This window comes from Canis lupus, chromosome 5, assembly GCF_048164855.1.
Source record: "Canis lupus baileyi chromosome 5, mCanLup2.hap1, whole genome shotgun sequence".
Taxonomy (NCBI): Eukaryota; Metazoa; Chordata; class Mammalia; order Carnivora; family Canidae; genus Canis; species Canis lupus.
In genome coordinates, this window is record NC_132842.1 from 37,398,138 (window position 1) to 37,423,213 (window position 25,076).

The 25,076-nt window shown below is 52.7% G+C and overlaps 1 long non-coding RNA gene across 2 annotated transcripts in view; it reads left to right on the forward strand.

Moving 5' to 3' along the window:
* The window catches only part of LOC140633558 (uncharacterized), a 37,574-nt gene extending 13,780 nt beyond the window's left edge, over positions 1–23,794 (forward strand). Inside the window, exons 3-4 of one of the 2 annotated variants that reach the window (XR_012031146.1) lie at positions 21,454–21,609; positions 23,581–23,794. This is a non-coding gene — a long non-coding RNA (uncharacterized lncRNA). The remainder of the gene's footprint in view (positions 1–21,453; positions 21,610–23,580) is intronic. The other variant, XR_012031145.1, reaches the window with a different exon arrangement.
* The last annotated feature ends 1,282 nt before the right edge of the window (positions 23,795–25,076 follow it).

Here is a 25,076-nt window from a genome sequence, read left to right on the forward strand (position 1 = left end):
GGCCCTTCACACACACACACACACACACACACACACACACACACATGATGTGCTCTAGGAAAGTGTTGATCCTGTTTGTCATCATTTTTATAGTTAATTGATCCTTTGTGCCAGGCCCTTTGCTGGACAGTGCTGGGTGGGAGTATGTGGGTAGAGTATGTGAAAGATCTGGAGAACTGGTGAGAAAGTACCAAAAACTGTTCTGGGCAGAGAGGCAGGGCTCTCTTTCCCCAGCTCTCACCTCTAGACCAACTGGACCCCAGACACCCCAGCCTGGGCACCCTTTCCTCTGGGCCCTTTCCTCCTAGGCCACTGCAATGGTGTGTGGAGGGCAGGGAGAGGAAGGGGACGCTGCCTTCCCACCACCCAAGAAGCTCTCACAGGAGTTGGGAAGAAGAGGACAGGGGACTGCCTGGAACTGGGAGGGTCTCCAGAGGTCTCTGGCCCTACAGGCTGGGTGAGAAGCATGGGGTAAATGCTGATGGAAGGGGACAGACTACGGGAGCCAAATGGAAGAGGCAGAAGAGATGTGGATTCTTTTGGAGAACCTCTTGTTGCAAGTACTTAAGGCCTAGGTGGGGATGGGGGGCTGGCACAGCCCTTCACAAAGCTGTGATGCCAGGAGAGCCTGAGAGCCCTGTGACTTTGGGGAATGGGTGCCTCTGCCCAGTGGAGAAGGCAGGGGACAAGGAGCTGGGGCAGCATTGAGTGAGGAAGTTCCTGAAGGCTCACTGAATGGGGAAGATGGGTCAGAGAGCCAGCCCCAGGACCCTGGATGAACTGGAGAGGGTGAGGGAGAGGGGAATCTGGCCAGAGACAAGAGTCTGGAGGTGTACAGGGGCATGCATGGAGGGGCTCCAGCCCACTCCCTTAGGGCAGGGTCCACAGAGCACAGGAGCACAGCCGAGGCCCTCAATTGCATGTTGACATTAAACAGGAGCTCTGAGCTGCTCCAGACTTCCTCCTGCCCCAGTCCCAAGGGCTGGGCACCAGACTCAGAGCCCAGGCTGAGCTGGACCACTGAGTGGAGAGAAACAGGGATGAGGATGGGGGTAGAGGTGGTAGGTGAAGAGGGCTACACACAGGCTGTCTTTGTCCATTTGAATGAGAAGTGACCTGGGTCTGGGGCCTGGGAGGAAGGGCAAGGGATTGGAATAAGAAGCCTGCACCCAGGGAGCTGGGAAGGATAGAGAGCTGCCAAGGCCAGAGGTGTGGAGAGGCCAGGGGTGAGCTGCGCCTCCAGGAAGGGCAACATGTGCCTGCACCAAGGGGGTGCTGCCTGAGAGCAAGGCCACACAGGCTCTGCACTTTGGGTTTGCTCCTCTAAAACTGGGTCTGCATCTCCATCATGAACACCCAGTGCCGCGGGGGAGGGGAGGGAGCTCGGCAGATTAAATTACCTTTCAAGTCTAAAGCCCGGATTCCTCTGGGCCTTGTAGGTGGGCGTATGCACACATTCCCAGGAGCATTGTGGGATGCTGGCTGTCACTAGGGATTCAGGAGACTCCCTCCTGCTCCACAGGCAAGGAAAAAGAGGGGCCTATGACGCTGAGAGCAGGCAGAGTCAAGGGAAAGGGGAGATATCTGACCCGGTCTGCCCCTCAGATAGGACTGGAAAGACTTAGTTCAAACCCTGACTCTAACATGCATGTGACTTTGACACATGACTCAAGCTCCCTGGTTTCCTCACCTAAAAAAAGGATAATAATAATGATAACAGTGGCATGAGCCAGCCTGACTGACTATGTGCCAAGCATTTTCTTTATATCCTCACACAGCCCTCTAGGGTAGGTACTATTGATCTCCCCGTTTTACAGATGAAAAAACAGGCTCAGAGAAGTTAAGTGATTTTCCTACAGTCACACAGCTGGTAAGTGACAAGGTTGGGACTCCACTGGATTTCAGAGCCTTATACTGAATGTATCTGGTACCCACATCTCACGGTTACTGTTAGGAGAAGATGAGATAATGCACATAAAGAGGTGTTTAGCCCAGCGCCTGGCACAAAGCAAGTGCTCAAGAAATAGTGTTTTGTGTTGTTGTTTTTTTTTTAAGATTTTTACAAAATTTATTCATGAGAGACAGAGAAAGAGAGACAGTGTCCTAGGCAGAGGGAGAAGCAGGCTCCCTGTGGAGAGCCTGAAGGACTCATTCCAGGACCCCAGGGTCACGCCCTGGGCCTAAGGCAGACACTCAACTGCTGAGCCACCCAGGTGTCCCTCAAGAAATAGTGTTAATGTTGCTAGCATTTATTCATTAGCACAGAGCTTTCCTTTTAGGCTGTTCAGATGGCAGAGAGCTGAGGAGAAGCTGGTTGTGGGGTTAGGGGCTGGGAAGGCAGCTGTAGGGAGACTGTGGTCCAGGGGGCAGAAGGGCAGAGGGAGGAAGTGAGGGCTGAATGCAGAAAGCTGGGGACGATGGAGCAAGCAGAGTAGAGGAAAAGGAAGTGAGTGACTATTTACTTAAAGATTTTGCTCCAGTGATCACCTCATTGGCCAGACATCTGGTTTTCCTGGACATCCCCAGGGAATGTAAGTCAGACAGCATTACTTCACCAGCTTCAATGCCATCTACCCCAGGCTCACTTACACTGGCTGCCTCACAGAACTCAGGACACTACCCTCCAGGATAGGAGCCAAGAGAGTAGCAGGTCTATCCCTAAAGCTCACTGGGAGGGAGTAGGAACCTACCTGCCTGTCACTCTCCTCGCATCTGCTCAGAGCTAGAAGCAGTGAGGTTTGGCTCCTCCACAGGCTCAACCTCCCCATGCTGACCTTCCCTCACAGATAGGGGGTATGAGGTTGTTAGGACCTCAAGAGGGCACCTTCCTCCATGCGTCTCCTCTCCTTAGTCACCTGGAGAGGAGATTCAATCAATGGAGGGAGGCCAACCAGGCAGCTGCCCGGGGTACCCATCTCTACGGGGTGCTAAAGCTTCACCAGTCACTTAATGAGTTGGAAAAAAAAAGAGTATTTACCAGGCTTGAGCGTCAGGGTGGGGGATGGAGATTGGCAGGAACGCTTCAAAAAGCTGCGGGGCAGGGAGGTAAGATCCCCACAGGGTGCTCCAACTATGACAATTGTTCGTTAAACTCCTTTAGGAGCAGGAGAGTCCTGGAGAACCAAAGGATTTTGGTGTAGCTCAGTGGAACTGGCAGGGTTAGGGCCAGAGCTGAAATCTTTGAGCTGATGGAAGAGAGGCTGTGTGTGGCAGCCCGCAGCCCCGGCAGTAGTGGGGGCTTCCTGCCCAGTCCCTATGCAGCCTGTCTCCCAAATAAATATTAAACAAATATTGAAAGAGTGTTGGTTGAAAGAGGCACCGAATTATTAGCATGCCCTTGGCTCTCTTATTCATTAGTCCAGTCCTGTTGCAAAAGTACCATAATAATAGCTTTAATGATTCCTTTCCTGTCTTGGGTCCTGACTGCATGCTGTTCAAGCATTTACTCATCCTTTCAGGCACTCATCCAACAGATATTCCCAAAGTACCTACTGTGTGCTGGGCGCCATTCCAGGTACTGGGGACACACAGCAAACTGCTTCCTCTCTCCCATTGCTCAGCACCCTGTGTGTGATTGAGCCAGCAGAGATCCAGAGTTTTTTGTGTGCCTAGATTGGATTGGGCAGGGGAAGGTGGGTGAGGGGGTAAGGGTGGTGGTGGTGGTGGTGCATCAGAAGAGGTTTCTGGCCTGTTCTCTGTCCCAGGAGAAAACCATCTCCTTGGGCGACAGGGAACTGCAGTAGAGGTATCTTTTTCATGCCTGTCCCCAGCCCAGCAACCAGCTTTTCATGCCCTCAGGACCTGGTGTGTGCTTATAAATTCATACGGTGTTCAGGAAGATGTGTGTGTGTGTGTGTGTGTGTGTGTGTGTGTGTGTGTGTGTGTGTATTTCTCCCTGAGCAAAGCTCCAGACTGGGCAGCTGGAGCGGGCTGAGAGATGCCAGAGGGGAACAGCAGAGCCACCAGACACCTCCCGCAACCCCAACTGTGGACCCCTCCCAGGCCTCTCTGCTGGGTGCTACTGCTAGATAGGGAGGGAGCATCCAAATGCAGGTCAGCAGTGGTTTCTCTCAATCACCTCAGGAGAGGACCTGCAGGAAGGTCTGCAGTTATTAGGAGGGACCCTAGGGCTTGAAAGGCATCCTCCCTGAAAAATGCCGAGACATTCTTAGAACACACCTCCCCTCCCCTAGCACTACTGCTGAGATTGCTCCGTTTAGCTGCCTGGGCTTCTGGGCATCGTTCCAATATTGAAAGGTATGGAGGGGTCCCAGTCCTGATAGTCCTGGCCCCTCCACCTTACCTGACTTGGAGGAAGAGGGGACCGAAACCCCTGCAGTCAAGTGTTCCACTCCTCTACACTGCAGCCCTGACCTGGACCCCTCCCTCCAGTCAGACACCAGTGAGAACGTTCCTGGAGGCTTTGGGGGAAGCAGCAGATCCCCTCCACCTCAACCCTGCGTCCAGGGCCAGGGCTGTCATGGTAGAGGAAGGCCTAGGGAGGCAGAGGGTATGGCGGGGGGGACTGGGAGCTGGCTGAGTCTCACGTGCCCAGAAGGGGGAAGCTATGTCTGCACAGGCGTCCCCCCACCACACTGTCTGATGGAATGAGCTGCGTCCTTGTGTCTCTATTTTTAGTCAGAACTGGAAGGAAAGGAAGTTCGGGGGCCAAGCCACCAGCCCCATCTCCTGCTGCCAGCACCCATACCACATGGTGCGGCGGGGGGTGGGGGGGAGCCCCAGCTCCTCAGGGAGGCAGGACTGTGCTCTCTGTCACCTGCCAGTACAGGTGCACAGGTGCTGGGCCTGATGGATATGATGAGGGGATGTCGGATTGGGGCTGCGGAGAAAATGTTGCCTCCCTTCCCTGCCTGAACACCAGTGCTCTGCACTAGGTCCCCCTGCTATGGCAGTCTCCTGAAACAGGACTTAGGTAGAGCAGCACTTTTGTTCGTGCTTTGGCTCTTTGAGTGGAGCCTTCCCCCCCTCCTCTTTCAAGGTTTAAACATCTTGACCTCTGTTAGGTATTTGGGGGCCTACTTTTCCTCAGTGGAGGACTTGTATGAGGCATGAGCCCTTAGTCTCTACTCCACCCAACCCAGTAGCAGAGCTGCAGGCAAAGAGGGTCAGATTTTCAGCGTTGCCTCCTCCCCAGCAGGAGAAGGACTCCCTGGCTTAAACTCCACAGCTGCTGCGGCCATTACCTGTGGGACAGGGAAAGGCAGTTTCGGGGACAGTAGAGTGTAGTTGTTAGAGCTTGGACTCTGTGGTCAGACAGACCCAAGTTCAAGACCTTATTCCTCCACATACCAGTTGTGTGACATTGAGGAAATGGCTATGTCTCTGGATGTCTGTTTTCTTGTCTGTAAAAGAAGGATTATTATAGCACCTGCCCCATAGGATTGCTAAAGATCAAATGAGATAATGTGAGAAAATACACACAGTAAGTACTTAACTATGAGTTAATGAAATCTTAAAAGCAAAATCTTATTGAGCCCCACGGTGTGGCCACTCCCAGGCCCATGTTGCAAGTATTTCCTCTCAGATCTGGCCGGCTTTGTTCACCCCATTACTGCCCTCCCCCCGCCCCCCGCCCAAAGTCCCAAGCCTCTGACTCCCAGACAAAAAGTAAATATATACCTCAGCCTCTACCTGAAGAACTGGAAAAATGGTTCTCTCTAGCCACCAGCTGCAGTTCCAAGGGCTTCTCACCCCCAGCAGCCCACCCCTGCCCCTAGGTGAATCCTGGTGGAGAATGGGCTGAGGCACCTTGTCAGGGGTGGGGTTGGGGAGAGAAGGTTGAAGGCCATCTCAGACAAGACAGTCCCAGGAAAGAGAACAGAAATGAAGCAGTGAAGACAGCGCAAATACAGAGTGAGAGTTTCTGTGGGTGGTAAACACTTTGGAGGAACTGCCAGGTGAGGTACACAGACCAGTTTTTTTTTGGGGGGGTGTCCATGAATCTTCTGAAAGTGTATTCCAAGAGAAGATCCATAGCCTTCTGCAGATCCTCTAAGGGCTCTGGGACCCCAAGTCGGCTAAGAACCACTGTGAACTCTGGTCCAGAAGTCAGGAGATCTGTGCATTAGATCTTGTCTGCCTCTCACTCCTCAGGCAGCAGCCTTCCTCTTCCGGGTTCACCCACCTGCTCCATGAGGGTTAGACTGAGCTCTGAGATCCAGGTGGGTCATCCCAGGACTCTGTGAAGTTTAATGAGCAGTGACAGAGAGAATAACCAGAACTGAGGCTTGGGAGGCAGGCCCTCAGGAAAGTGAAACGGGGCCCTATCCTACCCCTTCCTAGAAGCTGACTTGGTCCATCAGCCAACATGTCAGCCAGCCAGCCAACAGAAACTGAGCTGCATCCCTCTACCAACCCGGGAGGCTGTTGCCATGGCAACTTCATATTTATCCACTTTAGCTCCTAATTAAGGGGAAAAGCATATAACATATTGGATGTCAAGGAGGCTTTGTGAGCCTCAATTTAGCAGCCGTGCCTGGATGTCAACCTCAAGCGTGATTGCTGTTAATCACCTTCCAAATTACCTAGACAGGTCACAAAGGGAAAGGTCTCCGTGATGGGGGACAGTGGGGCCCAGGAGAGGTGAGGTGTTGGGGAGGGCAGTGGGGGAGAGCTGCTCAGTATCATGACCTAGGAGGCTGCTGTGTAAATCTTGGCTCCTAGGGTTTGTGATGATAAGGTCTGTGGGGACAGTGGCTAGGTCTGTTCCCACTGACCTTGAGTCAAGGATCTCTGCCCTGAGGACTCACAAATCAAGGCTCTTGGTCTATAGAGAGGGACTGGCAGATTGATGAACCAAGAAGTATATAAGGACCATCTGGTGGCCTCTGATGTCAGAAGGAAGATTGACAGATGACCAGGGCTAGTGGGTGCAGGCTGACCTGGTAGCCCGGTGGGTGGATGACTGCCACATGGCAGATGGAAAGGCTGATGAGTGTCCACTTAAGAGGCACTGGCTGGGCCTGGACTCACCAGTACATCTGTGATCTCCCAAGGGGGTGCCTGGCCTCTGTCCCCCAACTCAGAACCCAGGCATTCTGAGGTATTAATCTGAGCAAGCCCTGGTGGTACTTCTTGCCTGCCCATCTGAGTGCCTGCCGTCTGAGCTGTGGCCAGAGCCACATTCCTGGGAGAAGCTTTAGCAAGTCCCTGGGGATGCAGGAGGCAGGGAGTGGAAATTAATGGCGCCAGGCTAGGGGTGGGGACATCAAGGGGAGGGCGGCAGCAGAGAGGTTAAGAGCATGAGTTACAGGGTCAGGCCAACCTAGGGTCGAGTTTCAGCTCGGCTATTTACACTTGTGTGACTTTGGTCAAGTCACCGAACCTCTCTATGCTTTGGTTTGTCCCATCTCTCAGATGGGAATGGTGAAGATTCCTACCTCCTAGGACTCTGTGAAGCTTTAAGAAGATAATAAGTGTAGGGAGCTTGGAATGGTGCCTGGCACTCCGTAAGCACTCAATAGCCATGTAGGCATTATTAGTGAAAGTGACAGCCCTGGAAAGGAGGGGTCGGCAGAGGGTGACTGAGCCAGGACCCAGAGGCAGTTGAAGAAACGTTTACCCTCCATCAGGGCTCCAAGACAAAGAACCTACAGAAGAGAGCCCCGATGAAGGCAGGGGACAGGCTGGGAACTGAGCCAGGGTGTGAGGACAGTGGGTACTTGCCGAGCCTGTGTAGGAGGCTTTTCAGCCTCAAGGGAGAGGCAGTCCTTGTACTCAAAGTCTTGATGTCACCTAAGGGCCAGAAAGGACTTAGTGTAGCCTGAACCTGAGAGAACATTAAGACTAACTGGGATGATCCCAGAAGATCAATTGTCTGTGTTCACTCCACATCTCCTGAATGAGAATCTCAGGGGTGGAACCTGGGAAACCAGTTTTAAAAACCTCCCAGGAGGGATGCCTGGGGTGGCTCAGTGGTTGAGCATCTGCCTTTGGCTCAGGACATGATCTCAGAGTCCCAGGATTAAGTCTTGCATCTGGCTCCCCACAGGGAGCCTGCTTCTCCCTCTGCCTGTGTCTCTTCTTCTTCTTCTTCTTCTTCTTCTTCTTCTTCTTCTTCTTCTTCTTCTTCTTCTTCTTCTTCTTCTTCTTCTTCTCTCTCTCTCTCTCTCTCTCATAAATAAATAAAATCTTTAAGAAACACAAATAAAAAATAAAGAACTCCCAGGAACGGGACACCTGGGTGGCTCCACCAGTTGAGCATATGATTCTTGATTTTGGCTCAGGTCATTCTCTCAGGATCATGAGATCGAGCCCCGCATCAGGCTCTGTGCTCAGGTGGAGTCTGCTCGTCCCTCTCCCTCTGCTCCTCCCCGACTCACACTCTCTCTCAAATAAATAAAATCTTACACACACACACACACACACACCTTTCCAGGAAGGCCTGATAAACCACAGGCCACTGTGGGTCAGAGCTGGCAAGAGCTAGAAGAAGAGTTGGACAAGCTCTCCCACAATCACCTCCCCTTTTAGCAGTATCAGGGTTCTGCTAAAAATTGTATTAAAAAAGAATGAATTCTGCAGCTAAAAAGATTGGAAAATATGTATTAGGTAATAATAATAATTACAGCTAACATTTATTGATTGCTGACTGGGAGCCAGGCACTATGCTAAATACTTCATGTGGATTAACTCCTTTAATCTTCTCAAGGACTGTTGAGGCAGATCTTCCATTTATACAGATCAGGAAACTGAGGTTCAGAAAGGTATGTCAAAGGTCACACAGCTTATTAGTGGTGGATCCAGCATTTCAACCTGGGTGGTCTGAATCCACACCTGGGCCGCTTCCTTCCCATTGTACAGTTGAGGAAACATGAGTGCTAGAGAGGTGGTGACGTGATTTTCCCAAGGCCCCACAGAAGCAGAGGAGGGATCAGAACCCAGGAGTCTGGAAATAGCAGGTGGAGTGGACAGAGACGGGAAGGTTCCTGACTTGAAGGAGAAGGAGAAACTTTGGAATGTGGTGACCGTGGCCGTGGTAGACTTGCTGGCCTGGTAGGAGGAGTTGCCGTGCCCTGGTTTCCGCAGATGTGGGCTGCAGCCGTCCAGCTGAATGGGAGGCTATTAAGGGAAAATGCTTTGCAAGGAGCTGAGCAGCTGGGAGCAGAGATCTTCGGAGCCCTGAATGAGGGGCTTTGTCCCCTCAGGGGACTGGAGGGTGCTTGCTCTCAGGGTCTGTGTCTGGGAGACTGGGCTGGTCAGGAGGCCAAGGTGGTCACCCCCAAGAAGGCTCCATTCCCTGCCCTGCCCTGTCCCAGGTCCTCTCTCCCAGCGCTGTCCCATATTCAGAGCAGCCAGGCAGTTAATGTCACGGGCCCTGGGGACTGACAGCAGGGCCATATCCTGTAGGTGTGGAAACGTGGGCGTGTTGCTGAAAATCCCAGTGTCCTCATTTATAAAATGGAACCGATAAGGGTATCTCTTTATAATGTGGTTAAGAAAATTGAGCAAGAACACGGAGTCAATGCTTTATCATGTTGGCTCTTGTCATAGTCTCTACAGCTGAGATCTTCCTCCTCCTGGGTTATGTCCATCTGCAGCCAGGGTGTGAACTCCTCTCTCGGCTCTCCCCCGTATCTCCAAAACCTCGGCAGCCAGGCAGGGACTCAGGATGGGTCTTCTTACCTAGGCAGAGACTGTATGTGCAGAGAGGAGGAAGCATCAGGTCATGTCTGATCTTCAAAGGAAGAGCTCTGAGGACAGAATGCCATGCTGATACATTATTGCCTCTGGCCCCATTTCCACTCCGGACACTTCTGAAGCTGTACATCTGCTTTTCTCTCCCCCCCCCTCCCCCCATCCACTGCCAGGCCTTTACCAGGTCTGTGTACTTTGCCTGGAAAGCTTTTTCCCCAGTTAGCTCCTACCTGGCCTCCAGGCCATAACGTGGACCATCCTGCCTTCCCTTACTGCAGGGGGTTCTGTGCGCCTTCCATTCTGGTGCTGATAAGCACCCAGCCCCCTATCATCTGGGCCATGAGCACTGTGAGGGTAGGGTCTTTGACTTGTTTACCGATCTCCCAGCCTAGCATGGGGCCTGATCCAGAAAAGTCAATCTATAAATATTTATTAGAGGAAGGTGTGAATGAGTGAATGAACGCACGAATAACTGGATTGGCCCAGGCTGGGGGAGGGGAGTAGAATGTCTGGTGGGATGAAGAGAAAGGGGAACAGACATCTTCAGGCAGGAATATAAACAATATTAAACATTCTCTCCCCAGGAGATGGACCCAAGCTGACCTCCTCTTTTGGGACCCAGTCTTGAAGTTAGGCCACCAGTGTCTGCAGACTTATCATCATAGGTAGTGTTTACTAGGACTTACTGTCAGCTACTATGTGCAACTTTTTATACACACATGTATCGTATGCTTCCTCATTTTTCAAGCAGCTCTGTGAGATAAGCACCATAATTACTTTCATTATAGAAAACAGAAAACTGAGGTCCAGAGAAGCGAGGACAGCTTGTCCAGGGTCACACAGCTAGCCAATGATGGGGCTGGGAGTGCACTAAGTGTCCAGACATGTCTGTTTGATCCTGGAGCTGGAGCTCTTAACCACTAGGCCATCTTGCACCCCCTGCAAGCTGGAGCGGAAGTCACCATCCCACTTCTTAGGAAGTGGAAGTTGCTGGGAAACGAAGCTGGAGAAAGTTCAGACCAAACGTTCAGTTAGTGTTTGGTGAGCAACCACAGCGCACGGGGCCCGGCAGGAAATGCAGTGTTGGCGACCAGCCTGGCCAGCCAGCTCTCCATCTGAGCAGACAGACAGACAGACCCCAGGAAGAGGGCGGGGTGACGATAGCTGGTTTGGGGGTTGCCAGCCCACGTGGTGGCAACAGCTGGCATTTGTCACTGGTGGCTCAAGGGTGGAAGGCGGTGGGCCCCGGGAACAGGGCACAGGTACACAGAGCTGTTCTTGGAGGGGCTTTTTGGAAGGCTTTGCACATTGGAGGCTTAATCACTCAGCATTTGCTGAGCTCAGATGGTGGCTTCTTGGCACTCAAGCCACTGACAGGGATAACTTCTATGCCCATCCCCAGGGAGGCCGTTTTTCTGCTTCTAAGGGCTCAGCAAAGCACTCTGACTTGCTCGTCGTCTCCCAGTGGCTACAGGATTCCAAGCTTTCACAGTGCCCTTCTCTCCTGCCAGATGGAAATGTCATCATTTTAGCAGTGCGCAGAGCCCTTCATTCAGTGGGAGACCCTGGGGGCTGCTCTCCCTGATTGTCCAGCGGGCTGGAAGCAGGCTGCCCATTAGGCTCAGCCTTCGGCCTTGTAGAAATTACCCAGTGAGGTGTGAGGAGTGGCAATGGTGGGGCTGCTCTGCAGAGTGCTAATTTCTCACCATTCCTCAGGAGAAGCATGGCTCCTCAGCTGGGGGCACTGTCACATCCCTGCCCATGTCCTGGTGTCATCAGGCCGATTGCTGAGAGCTGAATACAGCAGAGGGGGCCCAGATTCCTGCACTCAGAGTTGGGACCTGGAGCACTCAGAAATGGGAGGCACCACCCCAGAGTTCCTCTGGCTGGGCAGCTTGGCTCCAAGGTGGCAGTCCTCTAATCCACATGCAACCTTGTCGGGTGCCACAGGACCAAGCCAGGCGCCAGGTGTAGTGCCAGGATAAGGGGCTAGCATCATGTGCAGCTAGTCAACTTGGGTTGGAGAAAGGGCTGGGTCAGATGATAGGTAATCACTGGAAAAGCAGGCAGGGCCAGGCAGGGCCCCCCTTCCCTATAGGTAGAAACTAGAATGAGGACACATGGGACAGGGAGAGGTTGGGAGTGGAGGTAGGTGGGGGGTGGAGTTGGAGTTGGGATTGGGATCGTCATCATTGTTAGGGTAAGAATTCAGGGTGGACCTTGGCTTGATTTTGGTGCCAGAGAACAGGATCGGGATAAAGTTGTAGCTGGGATGGGGCTTGGAGTTAGGGTCAGAGATGAGGTGAGGGTCAACAGGTCTGCTGTTAGTGTGAGAGCTGACATTTGGCTCAGGATTAGACTGGGAAAGGGTGGGAACCAAGTTTTCTGTTCATTGACCAATGTATGTACTTCCCCAGCAGGAGGAAAACCCAAAGTGGGAAGACTGGGCTGTCTTAGAGCTTACCTGCCATCGACCACTCGTCTCATCCACTTACCTCCACCTTCCCACCCGTACCCTCATCTCCTTAAATTTTCATCTCTTGCTCTTGGGCAAAGGCAGGGCTAACGTATTGTCTCCTTCCTGATCACAACAGATGGAGCTTGAGGGCTGTGCTGTGTCCTTTTTTCAAGCAGCTGCTTTATTGCAGAGTCCTCCAGCTTTGAGAACAGAGCTAGACCCGAGGCATTTTGGGTAGGGCTCCATCAGCTGGACCCTCATCCTAGGGGTGAGTGGGGACATGGAGCGCCCCCTCCCACTCCTTCCTGGCCCTTGCCAGGGCTCCGACCTCTCTCTTCCTTTCGGCAGAGGCCCCAGCCCCTGTATGCCCCCTCTCGCTTCTCAGGGTGACAACCTGACATCCTCCAGCACTGAGTGCTGGGGTCAGGCTTTTAAAGCTGTCATGGAGAGACCATGGCCCCTCTCCTACTTGTTCCCCTGCCCCAGTGTCTCTTCATGCAGAAACAGGCATCAGGGTATGAAATAGAGGACGACTGTGGCACTGCAATGCCTTTTAAATGCAGGCAATTAGTGGCTAAATAAAATATAGAACAAGCATCTCTGCCTGCTTCTGGCAGTAACTCACTGAAAGCTGCCTGGGTTAGGGGCCCCAGGAATGGACTGGGGAGCACAAGATGGTGGTCCCAATCCTCTGTTCTGGAGCCTTTTGCTGGGACAAGGTCGTAGATGTCTGAGAGACTCCTCAGCCCTGTTAGAGGATTGGGGAGTGCAGAGAAACTGAGGGAGCTGAGGGAGAGGCCTATAGAATAGCAAGAAAGAAGCAGAGGATGGTGGCTTTGGAGCATGACAAACCTGGATTTGCACCCTGGCTCTGCCACTTACTGGCTGGGTAACTAGCGAGGGCTGCTCACTCTTTCCAAGCCCCAGTGGCCTTGGCTGTAAAATGGGGGTGATCATAGCCATACCAACCTCTCAGCAATGTTGCTAGATTGAAATGAGGTCATAAATGTTCCATACCTCCCAAAAAGAGGCCTCCCGTAAGGGAGTAAGGCTGCGGCCAGAAAGGGTGAGAGATATGGCTGAGAGATCCTGCGTGGGTAGGAGGACAGGCCCTGGAAGGGAACTGGGAGCCCAGGGAAAGCTGAACAGATCCCACTCCTGGGCTCTCTCCTCACTGATGCCCCCCTCAGGTGTTCTAGAGAGAAACAGGTAATTAGACTCAGACCATTAGATGAAAGAGGAAGAGCTTGGACCTAGCCTCTGTGTTAGTGCCCCATTTAATCCTCCTGCCCATGACCATCCTACTGGGTGGAATACCATGCATACATAACCACCTTGAGTGACTCACTTTCTGTCCTGGAGCCTCAGTTTCCCCTGTAGTATGGCTTTAACAACAGCATGTCCCTTGGCCCTAGCACTCTATAACAAATGCAGTGTCCTCACAGAATTCTGGCACCTTCTTTCCTTCACACATTGGTCCCTCCCATACTGCTCCCAGGCTAAGCAGAGCCCTCACAGGGGTGCTTCTCAGGGGACCGGGCAGGGTCATGAAGCAGCTCAGCAATGGCAGTTGGGGGGACAGAAGAGGCTGGGCCACGAGCTGGGATTGCCAGTCCCTTGGCTCCTGCACCCACGTGAACCCCCATACTAAAGCTCCAGCTCAGCCCTTTTCTTTAAATAAAAGCAATGACGTCATCCTTGTTCTTAGCTGCCGAGCTAGAAGGAGATGATCTGAGATACTGCGGAGGGAAAGCAAGATATGCCGGGGCTGGGGGTGGGAAAACCAAGGGGCAGATGAAGGACAGATACCAAGTCCCCCCTGGGAGCACTTGTATGTGTGTGTCTCCTGGGGTCTGCCCATGTGTATGTGTTGGGAAAACTGCAGAGATGAAACCACATGTACTGCTAGAAAAGCAGAGGCTAACAGATTATGTGGTGGAGTCAGACAGATCTAGACAAGGCCCTTTTTGTTTCTGAGTCTTGGTTTTCTCATCTGTAAAATGGGAGTAATGCTGGGATTGGCCTCGAAAGCATTTTGTCTGAAAGGATTACAATGTAATGGATGTAAACACCTGGCACATAGTAGGTGCTCAAATAAATGGTGGCCATGGTAACTATGACTGGGTAGAAGTGTTGCTGCCAGCAGGTGACCATTGGGCTGGCATCCGGAGGCCTCCCCTTGGATCAGCCCAACCCTTCCCAGCAGAACTTCTGGGTCTGGGCTCTGCCAGGCGAGGTGCTTTGTGGTCCTCACTTTGTCTTCAGACTCACCTGCCAGCAGCTCCCCTCCAGTCCCAGGAGGCCTGGGAAACGCTTCTGCTCCCCCCGTCCAGGTACAGCTCTAGATCCTTCTGTGGAAGCCCTGGATTCTGATTTCCCTGCAGATCTCTGAGGCTTCCCCTCGGGGTTTGCTAGTGCTGCTGGCAGTGTCTGAGCTCTCACTCCTAGGTGACAGCTCCTATTCCCTCTTGGGGTCCCTCTTCCTCCCCACCCCCACTTGCACCACCCGCCCATCCTTTTGCTCATCTGCTCCCTTCGCTCTGCATTTCCTCCTCAGTCCCTCTCTCTTTCTCTGCTTGTTTCCAGCTCTTGGATGGTTGTCTCTATTCAGTCTCTGGACCTGCCTCTTCCCTGTTTTCCTCCTCTGTTCCCTCTCTGATCTGAACTCTCTTGCTGCCTCTCTCTGCCAATCACAGGATCTTTCTCCATCTCATCTTTTTTCTGCCTCCTAGACAGTGAGTCCCAGCCTTGAGCAAGGAAAGGCCCAAGGGGCCAGGTCAGGCCAGTTATCCAGAAAGGAAGGGCCCCCTCAGCCCTCTTCCTCAGCCCGTGTGGAGCGCAGCCCTGGCTCTCTGTGCTTCCTGAGCACGGGTGTGTGTGGGCCGAGGGCAGAAGGCCCATCTTGCCTGTCATCTGGAGAGACGTGTGTGCAAATGTTAGCTCTATGGCTCTGATTCAGCTCCCGGGCGGCTGGCTGCGGAACACGATGACGGAAGGGGGTGATGGGGGCCCGGAAAAGGGAGCTGAGCTAGGGAGAGAGTCCTGGGACTATCACAGAGGACCCAGGCTACCCAGAAAGGACCCTGGGTGGGATGATGGAGGGGAGTGGGGGTCATTGAATGTAACAAGGTGGACTAGATGGGGTAAAAAGGAAGAAGTTTCAGTGAAAGGCAGGATTAGAAGAAGACAGCGTTGGTGAGATGAAGGAACTCTGGGTGAGTGGAGGGGACCTGGAGTAGAGTTACAGAACATTGGGTAAGGATTTAGGGGGTGGTAAGTGTGGGTAAGGGGGCTATGGGATTGATCAAGAACTAGCTGCCATGAAAGGCCATGGTATGGGGCTCCTTGGGGCCTCCCCTTGCCTGAACCTTACTTGTCTCCCTACTGGCACCCCTGCCAGGACTCTTCTGCCCCTGTTACTCCTTTGCTGCTTCTAGCAATCTCTAGGCTTGCCCATCTATCCTCTCCCCCAAGCAGTTTTGAGTTGCTAATGGTCCTTTCCATTTAGGACATTCCCCTATAGATCCCCTCATCATTTTGGTCTGGTCCTGAAGGTGAACAGACTGTATTTCAAGGTTGACCTTGCAGAGACCTCTCTGGTCCAGAAAGAAGAGCCTCAGTTCCCCCTTTGCCCTGGTCTGGTGGAATCAGCGGATCTCCTGAGGAGTCCAGCTCCTGAGCCAGAGGTCTTCGAGTTGGGTGCTCTGCTGGTAAGGATCAGAGCAGAGACGGAGACTCTAGCACATCACAGTCAGCACTGCTAGGACCTCAGGACATGCCCAGTGCCTGTGTGTGTCCAGGCCAAAGAGAGCAGGTGCAGTGAACTCAGGGCCAAATTCACTGGCCACTTCTTGTCCCAGGGACCCTCGTCCCATGTCTGTATCCACAGGGGCCTGGAGGAGGCCCATTTCAAAATGTAGTGTGATGATGATAGTAATATTGGCAAAAGCCGTCTCTTCCTGGGAGCCTACTCTGTGCTAGCCTATGGGGAAGCTCTGTACATTTTTAATTCAAAGAAAATCCTTACAACTATCAATGAGGTGGACCTTATTTTTATCCCCACTTCCCAGAGAAAGAAACTGAGGCCCAGATGTGTTAAGTCATCTGCCTGTATTCACACTGGGGCCATTTGTTCCCACAGCTTGTGCTTTGAATCCCTGCAGATCCCGAAGAGCCCCCACAGATGACTCCTGCTGTGGGACCCTGGGAGGTGTGAGTGATGGAGCTGGGTGCTCATGACTCTTCCCCCAAGGCCTGGGACAGACTTCTGGAAGCAAGAAGCACTTCCAGTCCCACATGGACCTGAAGATGCCCCTGCCTCCACCAACACCCTCAGAAAGCCGTTAATTGGTTATGCTCGTAGCCAATGGGGGGGATGTCCTAAATTTAGGCTACCTTCCGGGGCTGTGGATGCGAACAAGGTGGGGGGGAGGGCAGTGAGGGTCTGGCCAGGGTCCACTTCTGTCTCAGCCCTGTCCTACAGGCAGCGGGCCCCTCTGGCAAGCTGTGGAGGTGCACGGAGACACCCCCCCCCCCGTCTCTGTGTGGGTGCACTGGGCTGCTGTGTTCCTGTGGCGCCGGTGGGTGCGTGACGATGGCAGCTCCCACCCGGCAGAGCGGCAGAGCCGTGAACAGAAGGGGCGAGCTGCCGGCAGCTTTAAATAGCTCCTTGCTGCATCGCACTTGCTGAAGCCCCACCCCCCCTCAAGTCTGGCTGCCCCCGGGGAGGGGCAGCGTGAGCCCCAGAAATGAGGCCAAGACAGAGGGGCTCAGTCCCCCCAACTCAGAAACACCCTCCAGTCACGGAAATGCCTGCCAAACACCACCTGTTCTTCGCTGTGCCTGAGGCACAGCCTGCTTTTTTCTTGGTGGGGGGTAGTAGGGTGCGGAGTGGGGGGCTGTCCAGGAAATCTCTTAAGAGGCCCTGTATCTCTGCTGTGCCTGTACTCGGCTGCAAGGACGCAGCAGGCAGATTTTCCTTCAGGCCCTTCCTGGGGGTGCATCGTCGGGCGCACCATTACTCTGAGTGCAGCCTGCCAGCCCTGCTCCCGGGAGCAGTCAGGGTTGACCCCCTTAACCCATCAGCTCACCTCCTCACTTTAAGCTACACCTGTGTACACTCTACATACAGACCTTGATGATCTGACCCTGCGGCCCTATCCATCATCACTCCATTCCCCTGCTTCACTTCAGCCGTCACACCTTGTCTGTGCTCCCTGAACACGCCCCGCTCGCTCCTACCTCAGCTGTTCCCTTCGCCTAGAATGCTATTGTGTGAGAAATGCTCCTCTTCTGTTACACGTGAGTGACTGGCTGATGAACCCCTGTTTAGTCCACCAGACGATAAGCTCCAGGAAGACAGGGACTCGGCATTTTGTCTACTTATTATTGACCCCTGGGGCCCAACACAGTGCCTACTACATTGTAGGGGCTCAGTAGATATCTGTAGAAAGATATCTGTAGAAGAGAGGGCTACAAAGCCCTAAATGTAGGCAAGCAGCCTGGTGTGCCAGGAAAAAGAGCACTGGACATGGAGTCTAAATCTCTGACATCAAGCCTCTGCTCAGCCACTGCCGGTGCTGGTGCAACCTTAGGAGCACCTCTCCCTTCTGGGCCTCAGTGTGCTTGAGTGCATTGAAGAAAGTGGCTCTGAGCCCTGAGTGGTGGCCTCCTCTCCTGCAGCCTCAGAGGCAACGTGAAGCAGAGCTTACGCAGGTCCCTAGGGAAACCCCCTATAAATCTGCCTCCCCTCAGGGGCCTGGAGGAGGGTGGTGGCAGAGGCTTGGCCCAGAGCTTGTAAGAAGCAGCCGGTGACTCAGCCCTGGGAAGGAGGCATCCATCACCCTGGGCAGGCAGCAAGGGGAGAGAAGCAGGGGAGGGACAGCGTGGGAGCAGCGAGGGAGCCAGGGAAGGAGGAGGTGGAGCTGTCAGCCCCTCTGCTCCCTCTGCCACTTCTCAGGCCTGGGACCCAGGAACAGACAAGGAGGACTCTGAGCACAGAGAGAAATCTGAGAAGGAAAGCTGAGTGGGATGAGGGTTGGGGGGGGGGGGGTCAAATTCTATGAAATAAAAAAAAAAAAAAATTCTATGAAATCCTACAGGATTGAGAAAATGTGGCCCTGAACTACTTGCAAATCCTGAGACTAGTTACACAAATTCCTCCCCCAGATCCATTTATCTGGCTTCTTCTCAGCTCAAATGTCATTTCAACAGAGAGGCCTTCCCAGATCAGCCATCTGTCTCCCACCCTTCCATCACCTCTTATTGTCCTCAGAGCTCCATTACTCTTTGGAATCACTGTAATGAATGGTTTCCTGGCTTAGGGTGATCTCCCCACATCCTCTTGGGATATAAGCTCCCTAAGGGCAGCCGCCTCCCTATCTTGCTCACTCCTTTCCCTCTAAGGCCTAGAACAGCGCCTAGCACAGAGCTACAGCCACCTTCTCAGGTGCTAAGAACTGTTTGAGATGACTTGCGTACATTATTCCATCATGTCCTGATCTTTGAAAGAGGCAATATATTTCTCAGGGACACCTGGGTGGCTCAGTGGTTGAGCATAGGCCTTTCCCTCAGGTCATGATCCTGGGGTCCTGGGATTGAGTCCTGCATCAGGTTCCCCACAGGGAGCCTGCTTCTTCCTCTGCCTGTGTCTCTGCCTCTCTCTGTGTGTCTCTCATGAATAAATAAAGTATATATATATATATATATATATATATATATATACACACACACATATATATAGTTTATAATAATATATATATATATATGATTATTTCTCATTTTGCAGATGGAAACACTAAGGTCAGAAAGATAAGTGACTTGTCCAAAGGTCCTACAGCTAGGAAGAGGTAGAGCCCCTATTTGGACCCAACTCTGTCTCACCCCAATATTTGGATGTGAGAGCAAAAGGGCTGTTGGAAACTCTGAGGGGGAGGGGGGTGTTGACCCCAACCTCCCAAGTTACTGATAAAGAAACATTAGCCCAGAACAGGGAGGTCCCTTCTGAAGTTAGTTACTTAATTTAGGATTTCTAAAGGGAAGTCCTGCTTGACACAGCTGCTGTCCAACTCCAGGAATTTGTTACCCTCAAGGGGTCTTTGCAAGCTGAAAATAGAAAGGAGTTCAGAAAGGGTTGCATAGAATTAATGGATGATGGGGCCCCGGTGGTAATTAGAAGAAGTGAGAGATACTGGGGTTCAGGATAGACTTTTGAAGTCAGCATCACTGCTGGGGACTGTCATAGTCTCCACCAAATGGGTCCCGGGTGCTCCAGTCAAGAGAGCAGCAGGCTGGGAAGCATGGGAAAGGTTCAGGATCTCAACTTCCCAACTTACTCTGGCAGGATTGGGCCACCCAGCCAATTCCCCCCCTGCCCCCTTCTTTCCACCTCCCCCACCCCATATCCCTAGGCCCAGCTGGGCTGTTAGGGCCTGGGTGACTTGGCTTGCTGACTCACTCACCTGCCCAAGATGGGCGATTTGCATATGTTCTGGTTTTCTGAGTGTTTTTTTTTGTTGTTGTTGTTACTTTTTTTTTTTCCAAAGGAAAAAGCTATTTTTGCAAGGTCTTCATTACTTCCTAATTATTCATACTCCTTCCATTTGTTGGCCTTGTTAAATACAAAACCCAACAAGCAGCTTGCTTTCTCCTTTGTTTCAGATTCTTTTTTATTGTTGTTGTTTCAGATTCTTAATGGATCTCAGGCCCACACCCCTTTCTTCAGATTAGCCTAGGGTGGAAGAGGCCCCTGTGCCCCCTCCTCCCCGAGGATTGGGCATCCCTAATCCTTAGTGACTCTCCTCCATCCTGCCCCCTGTAGGTGCCTGTGGTGGGATCACCACTCTCACTCTCCTGCTGCCTGGACCTCCTCCACCCCTTTCCCTCCTCTCCTCCACCTGAGCCTCATTTCTCTTCTCTTGTCCCTTCCCCTCCCCTCTACCCTCCTCCCTTACTCCTCCCATCTGCCCATGGTTTCATGGTCTCCTACTCTCCATTTCACCCACTTCTTCCTAATGCTCTGTCCTTCCCCATCCTCTATCTTTACCCTCCCCTTCCCATCCCTTCCCTCTCCTCCCCTGCAATGCCCTCACACCCCAGAGCTACCCTAGGAACCTCCAGGGATTGCTTTCACTCTACCCTGCCTCCCACTCCTCCTCTCTAAAATATAAAATATTTGGGTGTAGCCCCAAATTGTGCTGCATTGCCGCTCCTGTGGGTGGGTACTGCCTCTCTTGGCTCTCAACTGATAATTCATTTCCCCCTAGCCCTGCATAGTCCTTCTTAAATTGCTTAATCCCTGAAAATTCACTTCCTTGAAGCCCAAAGGCAATGGCTCCTGGAGGGGTGGAATGGGGGAAGGATTTAAGACTCTAAATCCCTGGAGTAGCAGAGCCAGGATTGGGTCCTTACTTGAAGCACATGGAGGAATCAGAACAGAGGCCAGCACCCCTCAGCAGATTCTGCTCCCAGGCCTACTTTATGGAGGCCTTGACAGGGACAGTTGGCCTCTCTTAGCCCCTCTGATTCCCAGCCAGGGGTCCTGCGGCCACCCAGGAAGCAAGAAGTCCTGGTTTCTCTGGTGGTACCTGGTTTCTTCCTGGGACTTTTCTTTTCTGGCCTCTGGCTGGGGATAGAGGTCTACATGCTCGACACCTTATATGTATGTGCAAGTGGCCATGCCCACACAGCACACACACCCACTTCACACATCTCTACATACTCTATACATTAGAGCAGGGCATCTCATACCTGGGTGCACCAGAGTCATCCAGAAAGCTCATTAGAGCAGTGCCTGGGTGGCTCAGTCAGTTGAGTATCTGCCTTCAGCTCAGGTCATGATCTCGGGGTCCTGGGATAGAGCCCCACATTGGGCTCCCTGCTCAACAGGGAGTCTGCTTCTCCCTCTCCCTCTGCCCTAACTCTGCCTCTGCACGTGCGCTCTCTCTCTCTCTCTCTCTCTCTCTCTCTCTCTCTCGCTGGCCCACTCTCTCTCAAAGTCTTAAAAAACAAACAAACAAAAAAGCTCATCAGAGGGCTAGGCTCCACATATGGGTTTCTGATTTAGTAGGTCTGAGGTAGGGCCTAGAATGTGTGTTCTAAGCATATGCCAAGTGCTGCTGCTGGTGGTCAGGGTTCTGTTCTTTGAGAACCAGTGCACTAGAGATGCACGCACACTGGAGGGTACACATTCATGCACAGAAGCCTGTGCAGAACAGCAAGGGCAAGGCGGCTGGAAGAACTGGAAGCTAGGAGCTGAGGCTGGGGGTCACTTGGTCCAAGAACGTGGATTCGCAGTACCATTCTCTCTCACTGTCTCTCGGCTCTTGCTCTTCCTCCAGCAGTCTCTGGATTCCTGCATATCTTGTCCTCAGTCTCCCCCTGTCCCTGTAGCCTCCTAGCCCCAGCCAGGCCCTGCAGCCTCCAGGTGGCTTCCCAGCAACTCTGCACACATGAGCTCATCCATCTCCATCACCCTACGAGTGAGTTGCAGGCAGGTGAGAGAACAAGATTACAGAAGAACAGGCTCAGCTCCCCACTAACAGGGAGCTCGCTCACGGTGAGAATGCAGCCAATTATTCCTCCTGTTCTGGGGAGTAATCATTAATGCCACAGGAAACTCTAAACAGCGATTAAATCATTATTGGGGAAGGCGCAGCAAGCCTGTGCCACCATTAAGTGTCCCTGGTACCGTTGGTCTGGGGAAGACTTACCTGGAAGGGGGGGAAGACAGGGAGAGATAGACATTTTTCTCACCCCTGCAGCCAAACTGGCAGGGGCCAGCCCCAAAACCTTTGTCCTCACTCTGAGCTGCACACCTAGCTACTGGCCCCAAACATCTTCTGACCCCCAGTGATGGAGGCTCTCTTCCAATAGGCTGATGAATCTGTTAATTTATGGACATATATTTATTGAGCACCTACTATGTGCCAGGCAGTATTCCAAGGCCTGGGGAGATATTGGTAAACAAGACAGTTGAGGCCCCTGTCCTCATGGAGCTCACAGTCTAGTGAGGAAGGCACACAATCAAAAAGTGAATAAGTTACTAAGAACATAATCACAAGTTGTGGCAAGTGCTGAGGAGCAAATAAACAGGATGGTAGGCGTTTGAGTGGAGTGTCTACTTGGAGGACCTCGCAGGCCACCCACATGGCAATAGATAGGATTGGCCAGCAGTCTGTGCCTGTCTCCTGGGCCTGCAGAGCATGTGTCATATGAACACCTGCGACATCTGAGCAGCCCTCTTCCTACTCTGAGTCTCCACCATGCTAACTTTGGGAAGAACGTGAGTATCCACAATAGCTACTGTTTTTGAGCACTTCCTATGTGCCAGGCATTGCACTAAGCAACTGATGGTCATTACATCATGTCACCCGCAGAACAGCAGCAATGTTATGAAGTGGGTGTTTTTATTTTTTAAGATTTTTTTTTTTAAGATTTTACTTATTTATTCATGAGAGACACAGAGAGAGAGAGAGAGAGAGAGAGAGAGAGGCAGAGACACAGGCAGAGGGAGAAGCAGGCTCCATGCAGGGAGCCCAATGTGGGACCCGATCCTGGGTCCTCAGGATCAGGCCCTGGACTGAAGGTGGTGCTAAACCGCTGAGCCACCTGGCCTGCCCTATTTTTTAAGATTATTTATTTATTTATTCATGAGAAACACAGAGACACAGGCAGAGGGAGAAGCACACTCCCTGCAGGGAGACTGATGTGGGACTCGATCCCAGGACCCTGGGGTCACATCCTAAGCCTAAGGCAGACACTCAACCACTGAGCCACCTGGCCATCCTGAAGTGGGCATTTTTAATCCCCATTTTACAGACAAGCAAATGGAGTCCTGGCAGGTGTGAGCCACTTGGCCAGGACAGACAGGAGGTCATTGAGAGGTTAAACTGAGGTCTATCTGAGTCCTAAGCAGAGGCATTTAACGCCTGACTCATACTACCTCCCAGAAGAAACATGAGAGGTCAATGTGGGCTTTGCAGACTAGATTTCAGGACCCAAAGACCTTGAAACCTGGGGTCCCTGTGGACATGGGGCTACATGGGGCTGGCTACTGGTCACTGAAATATACCAAGAAGGGGCTCCCCTTCTTCCAGGTCTCCAAAATGCAGCCCAGAGGGAAGAAACAGGGGTGGCCAGCTACAGCGTCTCACTAACTCAGGGACTTTAGTACAGCCCCCTTTGGCTTCCCAGCCATGGGTCTCTGTCTTGGAGAGACCATGGTCCGACGTCCCAGGCTGCCCCCGACCCAGCTGCCTCGGGAGGGCCCCTCCGACTGTTCCTTCACGCCTGCGATCGCCTGCACTTGTGGCCAGGCCACACTCCCCAGGCTGCTGGGGCAGCCAGAGGCAGACAGGCCCAGAGCTTGGGTCTGCGGTGACTAATCGGCTGGTGCTTGGGAGGCCCTGGTGAATTATTCACACAGATTCTGTGAATTATTCAAGTTGTTATTATTTATTTTTCAGATGTGCCTGCGGCAGAGCCTCCAGGCCCATGTTCAAAGGATGACATAACTCCTGACTCTTGATCGCCTGTGTCTGTGGAGAATGAGTCAGGCTTCTCTCCAGCCTCACCCAGGAGTCCCAAAGAACAGGCTGAGGGCAGGGAGCTGCTGCCTTCAGGGCAGACTCCTGCAGAGCCCCAATCCTAACCCCAATTATAGAATTAATAGTTACTGTTTACTGGGTCTCACTATGCCCTGGCACTGTGCTGTCCACGTGTAGGCTCAAGTGAACAGCACAACCCCCCTAGGGAGACTATTATAACCCCATTTTAAAGATGAGGGAACTGAAGGTCAGAGATGTGATATCCCTTGTCCAAGGTCACGAGTTCATAATTGGGATTCTAGCCCAGGGCTGTGGACTCTAAACCCAGTGGCTGTCACCTTGCATAGGCCAGTGGGTGTTGTGCCTGACCCCATCCCAACCAAACCCCTTCATCGCCCTAACTGCACCCCTACCCCTCCTGCCCCCTGTGTCTCCACAGCAACAGGATCCGGAGCAGCCCAGCTGAGTTGGGAGCTGAGTTGGGTCTACCTGCGGGGAATGGAGGTGGCCTTTGCCTGCAGAGCCCCCCAGGTGTCCCGCTCTGAGAAAGTGTGACTCAGGTTCCCCGAGCCACCCCCCAGTTTCACCAAGCCTTCCCTCCAGCCCCAGACTCCGAGCACTCCTCCCTCACAGAGCTCTGACAGCAGAAGAAGCGGCCCAGCCTCCCTGCCTCCTTCAACTAACTCTCCCGCTGCCTAAGCCCACCCCTCTAGCGGAGGCCCCAGTCCTTGTCCCTAAGGACTCTTAGGCTCTCTAAGCTGCCGTCTGCAGGAGGCAAAGCAAGCAGAACAGATATGAGGACTCAACCCTGGGGACATTCTAAGGGCTCCTTGTCAAGGTGACCACAGTCTCAGAGAGACAGCCTCCCATCTGGAAGCGCACCTTTATCTTCCTACCACCTCATTCATTCATTCAGTCAGTCATTCATTCCACAAATACTTGTTGGATGTCCGCTACGTGCCAGGTCCAGTTCCAACGTGCCCCAGAAGTGGCCAAGAGCAGCGGGGCCTCCGGGTCAGGGCCCTTCCCCTCCCAGGACCTGTGTCTCCCAACATGAAGGAAGCCAAGCCACGGGCAAACTGGATTGTGGCCTGGCCCCACTAGTCCCTGGCCCTCTGGGTGATCTTGGACCAGCAGCTCCCCCATCTCTGCCTTTCCACTTCTTAAAATAAGGGAGTGGGACCAGAATCTGCATTCTAAGGCCTTATCAGCACTGCTTTTCTCAGGTGTCAGTAGCTCAATAACAAGGACAACATCATCATTTCTATCCCGCAGCTGTAAAAGTCAGACTCTGGGCCTGCTTCATCTCAGGCAGACTTAATGGCTGTTCCTCTCTTCCCAGCTCCGTGCATTGTAAAGGGGAGTCTTGGGATGGTTCTGCTGCTAAGGATGGATTTCAGTTGCCAGAGAGCCTT